General features: G+C 41.1%; 1 non-coding gene across 1 annotated transcript; it reads right to left on the bottom strand.

The window, feature by feature from the left end:
• Positions 1-9,005: 9,005 nt before the first annotated feature.
• Positions 9,006-9,184, bottom strand: LOC113566220. Its single transcript, XR_003408998.1, has one exon. It is a non-coding gene; the product is annotated as a 5.8S ribosomal RNA (ribosomal RNA).
• Positions 9,185-17,474: the final 8,290 nt, after the last annotated feature.

The raw sequence follows: 17,474 nt of genomic DNA on the forward strand, positions 1-17,474 counted from the left end.
AGCAGAGAGATCAGTTCCGTTTGAGACAAGCAGACCGAAAGTCAAGTCGGGGAATTCATTTAAATCTTGTGACATAAAGATATTTAAGTTGTAAAATAAAAGTCTTTGTTAAAAAACTTAAAATCGAGTTGCGGATATTTAACTGGCGCAGTCGGTAGGATTTCGTTTAAAATTAACACCTATATTTCGGTAATGGTCAGCTTGTGTAATTTATAATTACTGTGATCACGTAATCCCGGAATTGTTAATAAAATTGTGAAATCCGCCAAAGAACCTATGTGCTGCAAGCACATACGATTTGCAAAACTAATTTAAGTGAACTGAAGTAAGCGGAGATAGTGAATCACCAAGGACAGTGAAACACTTAATACAAAATCAAAAAAAACTTACAAGTGAACCAAAATAAAGTTAAAAACTACAACAAAACAAAACCCAATCAACACCAACAACATGGCGTTACCACCACTATCATTGAGCGAAATCCACTTGAACCAGGCACTGCTGTCGATTCGACAAATACCTGCCTATGACGGTTCATCTGGACAGCTAAGCTCATTTATCAAACGAATCGAATATGTATGCGGATTATATCCAACTGAAGATCTTCGCTAACAAAGGATCCTATTTGGAGCGACCGAGATCCAACTGTCAGGAGAGGCACAACGCATATCGCAAATGATACAACCCAACACGTGGCTCGAACTGAAGACGGCGCTGATCAACGAGTTCAAAAATCACACACCATATGAAGAACTCTTACGACAACTATACACCACCAGATTCAACGGCAGTCTTCGTAAGTTTATAGAAGAATTAGAGATAAAAGCATTATTAATAAACAATAAGCTAAACTTAGAAAACATACCAGAAAATAATGTCATTTATAAAAACGCTTTGAACAACACAATTAAAGATGTCATTACTCGAAAACTTCCTGACAGAATGTTCATGACCTTAGCAAGAAAAGATATTACCACATTGTCTAATCTTAAGAAGGCAGCACAAGAAGAAGGATTGTACGAAGCTAGTACAACAGATTCAGGTACAAATAAAGATCAATCGAAATCGTCTCAATCAAATCGAAAGAATGTTGGAAACTATTATCCAAATTATAATACTACTAACTATCACAATCAAACTCAGAGTTCATCTGGAACAGGTCAGACTAATCGAACAAATCAAAATCAAAATTCCCAAAATCCTGGATTATACAATGAGTTCAAAAATTCCTTGAATCAAGGTAGGGCTCAGAATCCATTCAATCAGCAGATATCTCAAAACCAAGCTAGTGGGAGTGGACCCAACCAACCTACTAAAAGAGGGAGGGAGAGCCAGAGTGGCCAAACGAAGATGGACGTAAATTTTCATCAAGCCGCCTCGGAAGAAACCGAGGAGGACCCTATATAAACATTACCATTAATAAAAGAATATTAAGGTGTATCGCTGACTCGGGATCATCGATCAACATCATGAAAGAAAATTACACAGATTCCGAGATAAAAGACGATAACCTTACGGTCCATACCATCAATGGACCTGTCCGTTTAACTAAGAGTATAATGAGGAATGCGAACAAAACATGTCCGTCCGAACAAAAGTTCTACATACATAACTTTTCCGAAAATTATGATATTTTATTAGGAAGAGAATACTTGATGGCAAGTAAAGCCGTCATCGATTACAGAAATGACACTGTAACACTAGCAGCTAGGTCGTACCCAATCATTCAGAGTGGAGAAGCTATTGAAGCCGGCAAGACCGCACAGAAGTGCACTGATCCCTCTACAAAAGAAGAGAAGATCGCACCTAAGTGCCTTGACCCATCTCCAGAGGGAGATCAATACTTCGCTTCCGCTCTAGACAGTGAATTAAGGGAATGTAATCAATTAAGATTGGAACACTTAAACGACGAAGAGAGGGAAGAGTTAAAGAAGGTCTTATATGAGTTTAAGGATGTGCAGTACAGAGAAGGTGACAATTTGACTTTCACAAGTACAATCAAGCACGAGATCAAAACTCAACATGAAGACCCGGTCTACAGACGACCATACAAATATGCCCAGATACATGATCAGGAGGTAAACCAGCAAATCAAAGATATGATCAGGCAGGGAATAATTCGAAAGTCGAATTCTCCTTACTGCTCGCCCATATCTATGATTCCGAAGAAGATAGATGCTTCAGGAATGCAAAAATATCGAATGGTAGTAGACTATAGAAGTCTAAATGAAATAACAGTTAAGGACAAATTCCCAACTCCAAGAATGGATGAAATCCTAGACAAACTAGGTAAATGTCAGTATTTTACGACAATCGATTTAGCAAAAGGTTTCCATCAAATACCCATGGAACCTAGCTCAATCCCCAAAACTGCGTTCTCCACTAAGCATGGACATTACGAGTTCACTCGTATGCCCTTTGGGCTAACCACGGCCCCAGCTACCTTCCAAAGATGTATGAACAATCTGCTAGAAGAGTTAATCTTCAAAGATTGCTTTGTATACTTAGATGACATCATTATATTTTCCACTTCATTGGAAGAACACTTGTTGTCACTAAGGAGAGTATTTGGAAAGTTGAGAGACGCCAACTTGAAGCTACAAATGGATAAATGTGAATTCATGAAAAAGGAAACTGAATTCCTAGGTCATGTAGTCACTACTGAAGGAATAGTACCAAATCCAGGCAAAATCTCTGCCATTGTCAAATTTTCAATACCAGAAACGACTAAACAAATAAAGTCATTCTTAGGTCTGTGCGGGTTCTACAGGAAATTCATTCCTAATTTTGCAAACATAGCAAAACCCATGACACTCAAACTAAAGAAAGGAGCTGTCATAGACCCCAAGGAAGAAAGGTACGTCGAGGCATTTGAGAGACTAAAAGTACTCATCACCTCAGACCCTATCCTTGCGTTCCCAGACTTTGACAAAATGTTCACGGTAACAACCGACGCTAGTAACATAGCATTGGGAGCGGTTTTGTCACAAGAACACAAACCGATCTGCTACGCTAGCAGAACCCTAAATGAACATGAAATAAACTATTCAGCCATCGAAAAGGAATTATTAGCGATCGTATGGGCAACCAAGTATTTCCGTTCATACCTGTTCGGTAGAACATTCGAGATACAAAGCGATCATAAACCCTTGATTTGGTTGAACAACCTCAAGGAGCCAAATATGAAATTACAAAGGTGGAAAATAAAACTGAATGAGTTTGATTTTAAAATGAAATATCTACCAGGCAAAGAAAATCATGTAGCTGATGCCTTATCAAGGGTAAAGATTAATGAAAATCTCCTGGGAGAAGCTTCCAATAGCGTTGGTGCAACTGTACATAGCGCACAGGAAGACAATCTAAATCACATTGCTATCACGGAAAGACCAATTAACTATTACAATCGGCAAATTGAGCTAATAAAAGGCAATGAAGATAAGGTAGAAACAATTCGTTATTTTCACAAGCTAATCATCAAGATCACGTATAAGGAAATGACTAACACCTTAGCGAAGGATATAATAAAGGAATATCTATGCACCAAAAAGAGCGCATTATATTTCCATAACGAAACAGATTTTCCTCCATTCCAAAAAGCCTATTTAGAAATCATTAATTCTAACAATATAACCAAAGCTATTAAATCAAGCACGAAACTCCTAGATATTCAGAATTACGCTGAATTTAAAGAAACCATATTAAAGAATCATAAAGGCTTACTCCATCCAGGGATAGAGAAAACCGTCAATTGGTTTAGGGGAAAATACTATTACCCGGATTATCAAAAACTAATCCAAAACATCATAAACGAATGTCCTACTTGTAATATTGCCAAAACAGAGCATAGAAATACGAAGTTGGCATTCGAAACTACACCGGAAATACTGAACATCAGAGAGAAATACGTCATGGATTTCTATATGGTTGGTAACCAACAGTTCCTATCATGTATTGACGTATACTCGAAGTTTGCCACTCTTGTAGAAGTAAAAAGTCGTGACTGGTTAGAAGCAAAAAGAGCCATCATGAAAGTTTTTAACGAGATGGGCAAACCAATTGAAATCAAAGCCGATAAAGATTCAGCTTTTATGTGCACAGCATTGCAAGCATGGCTGAATGCGGAAAACGTCAAAATAGAGATCACTTCCAGCAAAAATGGAATATCTGACGTAGAAAGATTTCATAAAACAGTAAATGAAAAATTAGGAATAATATCTAGCGAGGATAACACAGAAGATAGATTCACGAAGTTTTAATTAATTCTTTATACTTATAATCATAAAACCAAACATAATACCACAAATAGGACACCAGCTGATATATTCATTTATGCAGGCTCACCTGATTATGACACACAACTAAATAAAGTGAATAAAATCACTCAATTAAATAAAAACCGCATAGAGTATGAAGTAGATACCCGCTATAAACTATCACCTCTAGTTAAGTCTAAGGTAACAAATCCTTTCAAAAGGACGGGTGAAATTAGACAGGTAGACGAAAAACATTATGAAGAAAAGAATAGGGGTAGGAAAATAACTCATTATAAATCAAAATTCAAGAAAAAGAAGAAATCTAATAGAAGCAAATATAATAATTCCAGAGAAACCGAGGAAGTTAATGGAATCGGCGAACTTCAACACAATTAAAATCCTCATCTTCCTCATAATTACCATCGTAATGGCACAGGGCCAAAACATAGAAATAAATTCTATAAAATCCCAAAACGGATATATGATATTCAAAACTGGATCGATCAACATACCTATCAATTACGAATACCATTATCTAACTGTTAATGTAACTAAAACCGAAGAACTATACCAAAATTTGTTAAGGCAAGCCACTAAATTCCAGGACATAATCCAAATAAAATATCTAGTAGACAAATTGCAAAGAGAAATGAACGGGCTAAAAATAACCAAAAGAAATAAAAGAGGCCTAATCAATATAGTAGGAACAGCCTACAAATATCTCTTTGGAACACTAGATCAGGAAGATAAAGTCGATTTGGAACAAAAAATAGAAAATTTAGCCAGCCATAGCATTCAAATGAATGAACTAAATTTGGTAATAGATGCAGTTAATAGCGGAATAAACGTTATAAACAAACTAAATGAAGAAAAAGACAGGAATCAACAAATAGAAATTTTGATATTCAATCTACAACATTTCACAGAATATATCGAAGATATAGAACTAGGTATGCAATTAACTAGGCTCGGTATATTTAATCCAAAATTATTAAAACAAGACTACCTGGAACAAATAAATTCTGAGAAAATACTAAATATAAAAACCTCCACATGGCTAAAATCCGATACCAACGAAATTCTAATAATTTCCAACATTCCCAAAGACATTACAAAAGTACCAATCTATAAAATCGTTCCGTATCCAGACGAATTAAATAACATGTTAACAGATATGACATACGACAAGTACTACATAAAAAATGAAGAAGTATTTGTTAAAGAAACTAGATTGAAAACCAATGACAATTGTATAAAAGGAATTTTAATGCAAACTCCCACTAAATGTCCATATTCCAAAACTTTTCAAAACTTTCAAATAAACTTTATTGAACCCAATATACTAATCACGTGGAATCTTCCAAAAACAACGCTAAATCAGAATTGTGTAAACCAAGAAATCATAGCGGAAGGAAATACCATTATAAAAATCTACAACTGTTCAATCCAATTAAATGAATTTACAATATCAAACACAATGTTAGATTTTGCCCAGAATGTTTATGTCAACAACAACATAACTAAAATAAAACCACTGTCGTATGTCCAAACTAATGAAATAATTATGCAATACACCACATATAGTAACCTATTACAAATAAGTCTACTAATTTCATTTGTCATAATTATATTAGTACTACTAAGTTATGTAGCTGTTAAATTTACGAAAACTTCTAAAAGAGTCACGGTTAAATGTATAAACCCTATAATAGAAGCAGAAGAGGAACCAACCTCAGCCACCGCACTTGACACCCCGTCACTACACCCGAGGGTAATCGCCTAGGGACAGGCTAATAACAAACGTTGGGGGAGTGACATATCCATAATTCCCCACATCCCATACACATTATGTTTATGTACAATTCATCCACCCCATCCACACAAGTAACAGGACCCCACTCAAGAATCAATAACTGTTTCTTCCCATACTCCAAGCTAGGGCCCCCCATAATATAAACAATGGACCACATTGTTTCAGCAACATTAGAATCACGCCACTCTCGAGAAATCGATTCTTTAGAATCACGCCACTCATGAGGACCAATCAAAGCTAGACATAAAACCAAGGAGTATCACATTCCTAGCTCCGTCATGTAATGCAACACCGATCGCCAGCAGTGGATGCCTTTCATCAAAGCCGACGCATCCCCAAATATCGATCCAGGCACGTACGCCACCGACACGAAGATGCAGCCGAGGAAAGCAACGCCCGAAGCCAGAGTCGGGAGTTCCAAGAGAAGGGCTCATGGAAACTAGCCAGCAGCAGAGAGATCAGTTCCGTTTGAGACAAGCAGACCGAAAGTCAAGTCGGGGAATTCATTTAAATCTTGTGACATAAAGATATTTAAGTTGTAAAATAAAAGTCTTTGTTAAAAAACTTAAAATCGAGTTGCGGATATTTAACTATATATATATAAAAAAAAAAAAAAAAGAGATAATCAACATACAAGATATCCAAAAAAAAAACAAAAGGATTTTAAAAAAAACAAAAAAAAAAAAAAACTACATAATTATATTACGTTATTTCTCTAAAAAGGGAGGTGTAGTATGTTGTATGCCAAATAAGCATATGCCCACCGTATTGTAGTGTATACAATATGTCAAGTGGTCATATGCCCAAAGTTAATGTAGAGTATCACGCTCATAAACATAAAGACACTTTGTCGCAATGTTTACGTAACATAGCCACACTCAAGAGCCGTAATACGATCAGCCCCTTATATGTGGACTGGTCTGCAGCGTGAGAACTGCAGTGTCGGCAATATATTCCAAGTGGCCGAATGAGCATTCCAATGTATATGCCTTCTGCATATACATTCTTACAAACATAAATATACACATACATATGGCATGCTACATGATCCCGTTCTGCCGCTGCCCTTAGCGACAGAACTCAACCAAGAACATTATGTACTTTAGGCTAAATAAGTTTATGAAGAATAAATTGAATTCATTCCGAATACAACCCAAGAAAAGAACAGAAGTGTTTTCGCTGCTTCTATTCTATCCCGATTCTATTTCTACAATATCCTTAAACTTCATATCAAGAAAGTTACGGTTTTTACCCACTTAAAGTTTGAGAATAGTTTAAGATCGTTTCGACCCTAAGGCCTCTAATCATTCGCTTTACCAGATAAGATTAATTTATATAACATTAAAATGCACCAGCACCAGGGAAACTTCGGAAGGAACCAGCTACTAGATGGTTCGATTGGTCTTTCGCCCCTATACTCAATTCTGACAATCGATTTGCACGTCAGAACTGTTTCGGTCTTCCATCAGGGTTTCCCCTGACTTCAACCTGATCAAGTATAGTTCACCATCTTTCGGGTCACAGCATATATGCTCAAGGTACGTTCCAGTTAGAGGCATAAATAATATAAATATTATTATAAATAACTATATAGAACGCCCCGGGATTGTGTTAATTATCTATAAATAGTTAAAAAACTAGTCCCATTATTAGTCAAGTTAATTACGCTATTAGGTTTATCTCCCAATAACTTGCACATACATATGTTAGACTCCTTGGTCCGTGTTTCAAAACGGGTCCCGAAGGTATCCTGAATCTTTCGCATTGTTAATCATACAAATGCATATAATAAACACAAAAATCAATGATAATTATGCCATTATATAATTTCGAAAAATTAACGCACTGTATTAATTTTAATTTATCAACACTTTATCAAATTAATGACATTTATTCTATGTTAAAATGCAAGCATAATAGTTTGAATAAACTATAAGTCATATTTTATGATAAATTTGTTATATGCTAATAGATTACAATGTCCTTATATGGAAAAAATGCACACTATTATTATAATATTGTTAAAATATTACAACTTTAATGATGAATTTTCCATAACGGATATTCAGGTTCATCGAGCTTAACCTCTAAGCAGTTTCACGTACTGTTTAACTCTCTATTCAGAGTTCTTTTCAACTTTCCCTCACGGTACTTGTTTACTATCGGTCTCATGGTTATATTTAGTTTTAGATGGAGTTTACCACCCACTTAGTGCTGCACTATCAAGCAACACGACTCTTTGGAAACATCATCTAGTAATCATTAACGTTATACGGGGCTGGCACCCTCTATGGGTAAATGGCCTCATTTAAGAAGGACTTAAATCGTTAATTTCTCATACTAGAATATTGACGCTCCATACACTGCATCTCACGTTTGCCATATAGACAAAGTGACTTAGTGCTGAACTGATTTCTTTTCGCTCGCCGCTACTAAGAAAATCCTGGTTAGTTTCTTTTCCTCCCCTAATTAATATGCTTAAATTCAGGGGGTAGTCCCATATGAGTTGAGGTTGTATATACGTATATTAAAATTTATAATGATAATTACACTATATTATTATATATAGAGCGTTCTCATAATGAAATCATTATAATATTCGTATTTTATAACGAATATCACGAAGAATATTAAATATTTATATTTACAACAAAATTTCCTTTCGAAACATTAATAAGAGGCAATTCTAGATGAAAAAACTTTAATTATTTTTTTATGCTAGACATTCCTCAGTATTATTTGATTCAAAAAGGACAAAAAAATATATATTTTTCTTCGTTCTTCTCACACAAATATATACAACAATGAGAGATAATGCGTTTCCATTTAATATCAATATTATGAATATATATATATATATATATTATATATATCCAATAATATACAATATGCTTAAAAATTTCGTAATATTTTTAAACAACTTATTTAGCATAGTCTTACAACCCTCAACCATATGTAGTCCAAGCAGCACTATAAAATTAATTAAAGTACCAAACAGCATGGACTGCGATATGCGTTCAAAATGTCGATGTTCATGTGTCCTGCAGTTCACACGATGACGCACAGTTTGCTGCGTTCTTCATCGACCCATGAGCCGAGTGATCCACCGCTTAGAGTGATTAAAATTTGTTTATTCATTTATTTGTCAGATATGTCTTTATTGAAAGAAATTAAAAATACACCATTTTACTGGCATATATCAATTCCTTCAATAAATGTTAATTTTATCCTAAAAGAATGTTGCGAAATGTCTTAGTTTTATATAAACGATATATTACCATATTGTTAAATAATATAATATGTATTTTGGCTTGTTTGATAATTATCAATTTATATAAAAGTATTAACCTGAAATCAGGTACAACATTGTACTTTTTAGGCTGTTGCACTAACCAATGTATGCCCATAGCTATGATGGACAATACATATTCGCAACGCGTGCATACTATGGTACATATGCACACAGATTTTATAAATCAATATTATTGTAATAATATCATCAATATGTATTTATATATTAATTGCTACACACATAGAACACAATGTTATATGTATAGCTACTACTAAATGAGTATATTGGCAATATAATTAATATAAACATATAATATATACAACTGAATATATTTTATTTTACAATTATGATTTTATAAAAACATATTTTGTTTGGTAAATTGGCAATATATATATTTTTTTGTTAACGGTAGAAACATACAATAATGATCCTTCCGCAGGTTCACCTACGGAAACCTTGTTACGACTTATACTTCCTCTAAATAATCAAGTTCGGTCAACTTTTGCGAAACAACCGTAACACGCAAGGCGTCACAGTGATCACGTCCGGAGACCTCACTAAATAATTCAATCGGTAGTAGCGATGGGCGGTGTGTACAAAGGGCAGGGACGTAATCAATGCGAGTTAATGACTCACACTTACTGGGAATTCCAAGTTCATGTGAACAGTTTCAGTTCACAATCCCAAGCATGAAAGTGGTTCAGCGGTTTACCCGGACCTCTCGGTCTAGGAAATACACGTTGATACTTTCATTGTAGCGCGCGTGCAGCCCAGGACATCTATGGGCATCACAGACCTGTTATTGCTCAATCTCATTATTGCTAGACGCAATTTGTCCATTTAAGAAGCTAGTGTCCTTATAATGGGACAAACCAACAGGTACGACTCCACTTATATAAACACATTCAAACACAATAAACATTTTACTGCCACCATGAATGAAGGCTATATAAGCTTCAACACCATAATCCTGAAGATAGGTTAGGTTAGGTTAACCCGGACGGCCCTCAGCGGGGCCGCGCATAGGCCAATATGGCGCTTAGTTATCCGGATGGGAGGGTGTATGAACCGTCGCGGGAGTGTTAATGTGGTTTTAAAAAGTCCCAGAGAATCGAGGTGTTTTTAGCATAGGCCAGCAGTTCCTGAGGCGTCCTTTTGGAGGCATCTTCCAGTGATGCCAACACTGGGGCGCCCAGGTATCTCCTCCTTGCCCTTGAGAGAGCCGGACAGTTGCAGATGAGATGTTCCAGGGTTTCGATAGCCCCAGGTTCCTCACATTTCCTGCAACTGTCTCTGTTGGTGATGCCTAGCTTTGCTGCATGTGCAGCAGCCAGACAGTGACCTGTTAGTATTCCCACCATCAGTCTGCAGTCCTTTCGTGGTAGGTGCAGTAGGTAGTGGCTAAGTTTCTCGTTGCGCTCCTTGCACATTATCTTCGAGGTTCTGCAGGTGGTGGTACTCCTCCACCTGCTATCAGTCTGTGCTCTAGCCTGCTTCTCTAGATCGCCTTGCAGCGTTCTGAGGGAGACAGGCACGTTCTCGGTTCTCCTATTCTCCAGCCCGACGCCTTCCTTAGCTAGTACGTCCGCCGCTTCGTTTCCTTCGATGCCCTGGTGGCTGGGAACCCAATAGATCCGCACTGTCTTTGTCGTGCTTAGGATGTCTAATGCCTCCCTGCTCGCCAAGACACTTCTGGAACTGACCACGGACGACTGCATGGATCTTATCGCCGCTTGGCTGTCGACGAATAGGTTGACCGCATCGTGTGCTCGTTCTGTGAGGAGAGCGACCTCCGCTGCTTTCCCGATGGCAAAAACTTCTGCCTGGAATATGCTGCATGGGTCGGGTAGCTTATACGACAGCCTTATCTCGGGGTCTGTGCAGTATAGGCCCGCTCCTACTCCTCCGTCCATCTTGGAGCCGTCTGTGTATATATTGAGGTGCTCAGTTTGGTCCCTTCCAATCTTCCAGTCTTCAGGTCCCAGAGATGTGGTTGTTTTGACGTCAAGGCAAGTTTGGGGGGTCATGTAGTCAGTTGATCTGGTCATTTCCCTGCCGATTGAACTATGCCCGTATCCTTGTGGCGATAGATTTCCTGATGCTATGAGGCGTTGTGCTGCCTTTCCCGCAATCAGGCGAGCGTGAATGTCCAGGGGGTCGATTCCGAGTATGGTTTCGAGTGCTTTTGTTGGGGTTGACCTCAGCGCCCCTGTAATACAGAGCAGAGCCTGTCGCTGAGTCTTCTCCATAAGCTTATGGTATGTCTTCTTTTCAGTAGCCTGCCACCACACTAAGGCTCCATACAGCAGAGTTGGTCGCACCACCGAGATGTAGATCCAGTGCATTAGAGCAGGTGACAGGCCCCATGTGCTGCTGAGCATCTTCTTGGATGCATAAAGCGCAATGGTAGCCTTCTTCACCCTTTCCACTACATTGGGCCTCCATGCCAGCTTGCTGTCCAGTACTATGCCTAGGTATTTCACCTGTGATTTTGGGGTCAGCCTAGTTTGGTCAATTTTCGGGGGGGTCCATATCGGTACCTTGTACCTCTTGGTACCTCTTCCGCCCACTCACGTATCTCCCTGAGTGTACGTTCCATTAAGGAGCTGAGGGTCGATGGACATACACCCGTAATAAGTATGCTTATGTCATCTGCATAAGCTGTTATCTTTGGGGCCTTCCTTTCAAATCTCTTGATGAGGTCGTCGACCACCAGATTCCACAGTAGTGGCGACAGGACTCCACCCTGAGGTGTGCCTCTGTGTGCCCCCTTTACCATGGAAGCAGTGCCCCACTCCGATTGCACCCGTCTGCAACTTAGGAGGTTTTTGATCCAGACGTTGATTGCAGGGTGTATGTTATTCGCTTCTAGGCGACTTGTTATTGCGGTTGTGGCCACGTTGTTGAATGCTCCTGAGATGTCCACAAATGCTCCCAAAGCATACTTTTTGTTGTGAAGGGCGCTCTCGATGGTGTCTACTAGCGAGTGTAGTGCCGTCTCCACTGATTTCCCTTTAATGTAGGCGTGTTGGTTTGTTGACATCAGTTCCTCTACCTCATTCCTGATGTGCAAATCCAACAGCTTTTCTAGTGTTTTTAGTATAAAGGAGGTAAGGCTTATCGGTCTGTAGTCCTTGGGACTCACGTGGCTGCACTTTCCTGCCTTAGGGAGGAAGACAACTCTCGAGGTTCTCCATTGGATGGGGATATAGCCCGTACTTAGGCATGCTGAGTATATTGCGAGGAGCCATGGGGTAATAACCTCTTTGGTCAACTGCATCATGGCTGGGAATATCCCGTCCAGTCCTGGTGCTTTTATGCCCGCGAAGGAGTCTATGGCCCAGTGTATTCTCTTAGTGGTTAACAGACCTATTGGAGGGTGCTGTTCCTCGGTTGCTAGGTCCTGATGCTCCTTGGCGTCAGTGACCTCGGTGCATCCAGGGAAGTGCGCCTCCATTAGTGCTGTTAGGGCTTCTTTGCTGCCCTCTGTCCACTGTCCGTTGTCTAGTTTTAGTTGGCTCTGTACTGTGGGCTGCTTTGAAAGCAGCTTCCGAAGCCTGGCGGTTTCGGGCACTTTCTCGATGTTGGAGCAGAAGTTTCTCCACGAGTTCCTTTGTGCCTTACGTATTTCCTTCTTGTAGCTCCTAAGTAGGATTTTATATTCCTCATTGACAATCTCCTCGTTCGCTTGTTTGGCGATCTTGAAGAATTCCTTGAGGTTGTTCCTTTGGAGAGAGAGATCTCGGTTCCACCAGAGTGGCTTGGACCTCCTCTTCGTTCTCGAGGGTTTGCACGATGCATGGTAGGCGTTCAGTAGCTCGTTGGATAGGGTCTTTAGGGACTTCTCTATATCCTCCGCGGATTTCACTGAGCCTGGATTCGCGAGCTTCGAAGTAACTGTCTTTTTAAACTTTGCCCAGTTTGTGTTCCGGGGGTTTCTATAGACTGTTGTCTTCGAAGGGTGTTTGAATTCGCACTTGAACTGAATGTACTTATGGTCTGAGAAGGATGGTCTATCGAGGACCCTCCAGCTAGATACCGTAGTACTGTTTCCCATTGCAAGTGTTAGGTCTAGCACGTTAGATGAGGTCGGACCTACGAAGGTGTGCTCCTCCCCAACGTTTGCTATATATAGATTAGTTGCTAGTATAAAGTCTAAGAGTGACTCACCTCTGTCATTGATGTCGGTGCTTCCCCACACATTATGGTGGGCGTTGGCGTCCGTTCCGATGACGAGTTGATAGTTTTTGGTGCCGGCTTCTGTCACCAGGCTCCTGAGTTCGTCGGGTGGTGCGGGTCTGTCGTGAGCCATGTAGCAGGAAGCCACCAGAAGGCGCTTTTCCTCACTTTCCAGCATCACAACCGTCAGGTCATCCGTGCTGTAATGAGACATAAGGTAAGCATGGATTCCCTTTCGTACGAGTACGACGGTTCTGCTCCTGCTTACCGATGTTGAGTAGAACAGGTTATGATTTGAGGACTTTAGTCCGGCCACTGAATTGCCTGTCGCAATCCAGGGCTCCTGGACTAGAGCTATGTCGGCGAGCCCTTGCTCCATGGCGATGAGGAGCTCCGCCGACGCTACCTTGCTTTTATGCAAGTTGAGCTGCAGCACACTCAGCATGGGTGGCTGGCTCGCTTGCACCTGACGAGTTGACTACCAGCGTCAGGTCACCGTCTTCCTCTTCTTCGTCTTCAAGCGCAAGACCCTGGGCGGCCTCCACGATGGACTCGAGACCTAGGTCCTTTTCCACCTCGCCTGCCTGCAGGGTATGCGCGTCCTTGTCCTCAGGGTGGCGCTTTTTGAGGCGCAGGTAGACGCTACCCATGCCCCACGCCATCTTCCCGAACTTGGGGTATAGCAGATCCTCTGCTTCCTTGTTTATTTGGAGGATCACACACTGGCCCCCCTCGTTGGGTAGTGGGCTACCAATGTGTAGGATCCTCCAATCGGCCGTTGGCACGTCCGCGTTTTGCCGCTGAAGGAGCTTCAGCGCTCGGTCCCCCTGGATTGTGATGGGGAAGAGTACCTTCGCCTTAGGCTTGGACGGGATAAGCTCCCGGTCCACAACCTCCAGCTTGGCCCCCTCTCACATCGCCTCCAGTTGGCAGACCGTACGCGTCAGCCACCTTAGGGTTGGGTCATCATTGCACTTCAGGATCTTAACCCCATTTAGCCACCCAGCACCATCGAACGTGGGCATTGGGGCCGCGGGGTCTTCCTCCATCTGTGCAAAGAGTGCGTCGACAAGACGCGCGTGCACCAGCTTCCACTGTGCCGCTGACATCTTGCCGTTTTCTTCGCTGCGGTCAATGAGTGCCACGATCAGGTGTCGTTTGGTCACCTCGCTGACCTTCGCTTTCGGCTTCGTTGGCTTCTTGGCCGCTTTCGGTGGAGGGGCTGCACTCCTGGGCCCGCGTTGCCGCTTGCTCGCTGGAGTGTCCTTAATGGCACTCTCAGTCGAGCGTTGCCTCTTGGTGGCCATCATCTCCTCCACCTTATTGGCATATTCGCCATTCGACGCCCTCATCTGTGGCATCTGGGCATAGTGTAGCCGACCCTCCTCTACTCTCTGCTCGGCCCAGGCTAGCTTGACCTTCTCCTCCTGGGAGATGTCTGCTTTGCCTTGCAGCCGGCTTTTTATGTTGAGGGCCGCTTTGTATTGCGCTTTGGCCTTCATCCCCTCCTTGGAACGCTTCGGCCCTTCCCTACGCAGGGAGCTGGTGCCTGGTTCCGGCGAGCGGAGAAGGCTCTCTTCGTCCGTCCTGCTTAGAGAGAGCACGCTCTCCAGATCCGTGTCTGTATCGACTACGGCATCTGTGCGGCTCAACTTGCAGGCCACGGAGTGAGTTGTTTTTGTTGTTGTTATTGTGGCAGTAGCTTTACAACTGACCTGGCCTGCTCCCGCCTAGTCTGAGGTGTGTCCGCTGGCGACACGCAGAGAGGACTGCTCCTCCCCGTGCCCGCCGGTGGTAGCAGTCACGCTTTCCACCGACGTTTGGGTTGACATCCCAACCCGTGCTTGCTCCTTCTTCGACTCCATAGTTGGCCCGAGGGTCCATACTGGTTAATATTTTTCGGGGGGACCACCCCCTAGCGTTTTAGGCCTGACCGCCAGGCACCTCTAGCCATGGCCCTGGTTCGGTTCCCCCGACTTTGAATCGGGAAGACGCCGGACCATAGCCTTAGCTAGACACTGCATTACCCCGGACAGAGCAAGCGACAGTGCATTACCCTTGTCCGGGGTAATGCAGTGTCCATTGCCCAGCCGGCACCCTCGTGGAGGGTTCAGCTAGAGGTGAGCTTGTTCAAAGTAATTGTACCGGCCCACAATAACACTCGATGAAGAGCACTAATCCTGAAGATATCTATTTAATATATTTGAGTTTCGTTCGTTATCGGAATTAACCAGACAAATCCCTCCACGAACTAAGAACGGCCATGCACCACCACCCATAGATTCGAGAAAGAGCTATCAATCTGTCTTACACACTTATGTTCGGACCTGGTAAGTTTTCCCGTGTTGTGTCAAATTAAGCCGCAGGCTCCACTCCTGGTGGTGCCCTTCCATCAATTCCTTTAAGTTTCAGCTTTGCAACCATACTTCCCCCGGAGCCCAAAAGCTTTGGTTTCCCGGGAAGCGACTGAGAGAGCCATAAAAGTAGCTACACCCAATTCCTAGCTGGCATCGTTTATGGTTAGAACTAGGGCGGTATCTGATCGCCTTCGAACCTCTAACTTTCGTTCTTGATTAATGAAAACATCTTTGGCAAATGCTTTCGCTTAAGTTAGTCTTACGACGGTCCAAGAATTTTACCTCTCGCGTCGTAATACTGCTTCTGTTAATCATTACCTCTTGATCTGAAAACCAATGAAAGCAGAACAGAGGTCTTATTTCATTATCCCATGCACAGAATATTCAGGCATTTGAAGCCTGCTTTAAGCACTCTAATTTGTTCAAAGTAATTGTACCGGCCCACAATAACACTCGATGAAGAGCACTAATGCAGGTTTTTAAATAGGAGGAATATATAAAAAAATACAAGAACTTAATTATATATAAGAACTCCACCGGTAATACGCTTACATACATAAAGGTATAGTACTAACCACAATTGTAAGTTGTACTACCCGTATGAAGCACAAGTTCAACTACGAACGTTTTAACCGCAACAACTTTAATATACGCTATTGGAGCTGGAATTACCGCGGCTGCTGGCACCAGACTTGCCCTCCAATTGGTCCTTGTTAAAGGATTTAAAGTGTACTCATTCCAATTACAGGGCCTCGGATATGAGTCCTGTATTGTTATTTTTCGTCACTACCTCCCCGAGCTGGGAGTGGGTAATTTACGCGCCTGCTGCCTTCCTTAGATGTGGTAGCCGTTTCTCAGGCTCCCTCTCCGGAATCGAACCCTGATTCCCCGTTACCCGTTGCAACCATGGTAGTTGATAGGGCAGACATTTGAAAGATCTGTCGTCGGTACAAGACCATACGATCTGCATGTTATCTAGAGTTCAACCAATGTAACGATCTTACGATCGCTTGGTTTTAGCCTAATAAAAGCACACGTCCCTTAAGGTCCGTGTTTTAATTGCATGTATTAGCTCTAGAATTACCACAGTTATCCAAGTAACTGTTAACGATCTAAGGAACCATAACTGATATAATGAGCCTTTTGCGGTTTCACTTTTAATTCGTGTGTACTTAGACATGCATGGCTTAATCTTTGAGACAAGCATATAACTACTGGCAGGATCAACCAGAATAATGTTTTCGTTTCGTGCGCATACGCTCACATATGTAAATATTTGACAACTCAATAATACTTCTGAATAAAAAAAAAAAAATAAATAAATATTTTTTATCAACAGTTTATGAGAATTTGTTAAACGATTGTGGCCATTTTTATATAGCATTCACATTCGCCATTTTTCTCTATATAAATATATATATTTTATTATATACATTTTTTTTTCGTTCAAAAATATCTTTTTATTTGCACTTAACATATTATCACACGTATATAGGCTTAAACCAATATTAATTGTGTTTAAACTATGTATTTTGACAACAAATTTAAAATTTATCCAATTTCGTATGCGTTTTTTGTGA

The sequence above is a fragment of the Drosophila persimilis genome, unplaced genomic scaffold (genome assembly GCF_003286085.1).
Source record: "Drosophila persimilis strain 14011-0111.01,24,50 unplaced genomic scaffold, DperRS2 tig00000622-arrow-arrow-pilon, whole genome shotgun sequence".
Classification (NCBI taxonomy): domain Eukaryota; kingdom Metazoa; phylum Arthropoda; class Insecta; order Diptera; family Drosophilidae; genus Drosophila; species Drosophila persimilis.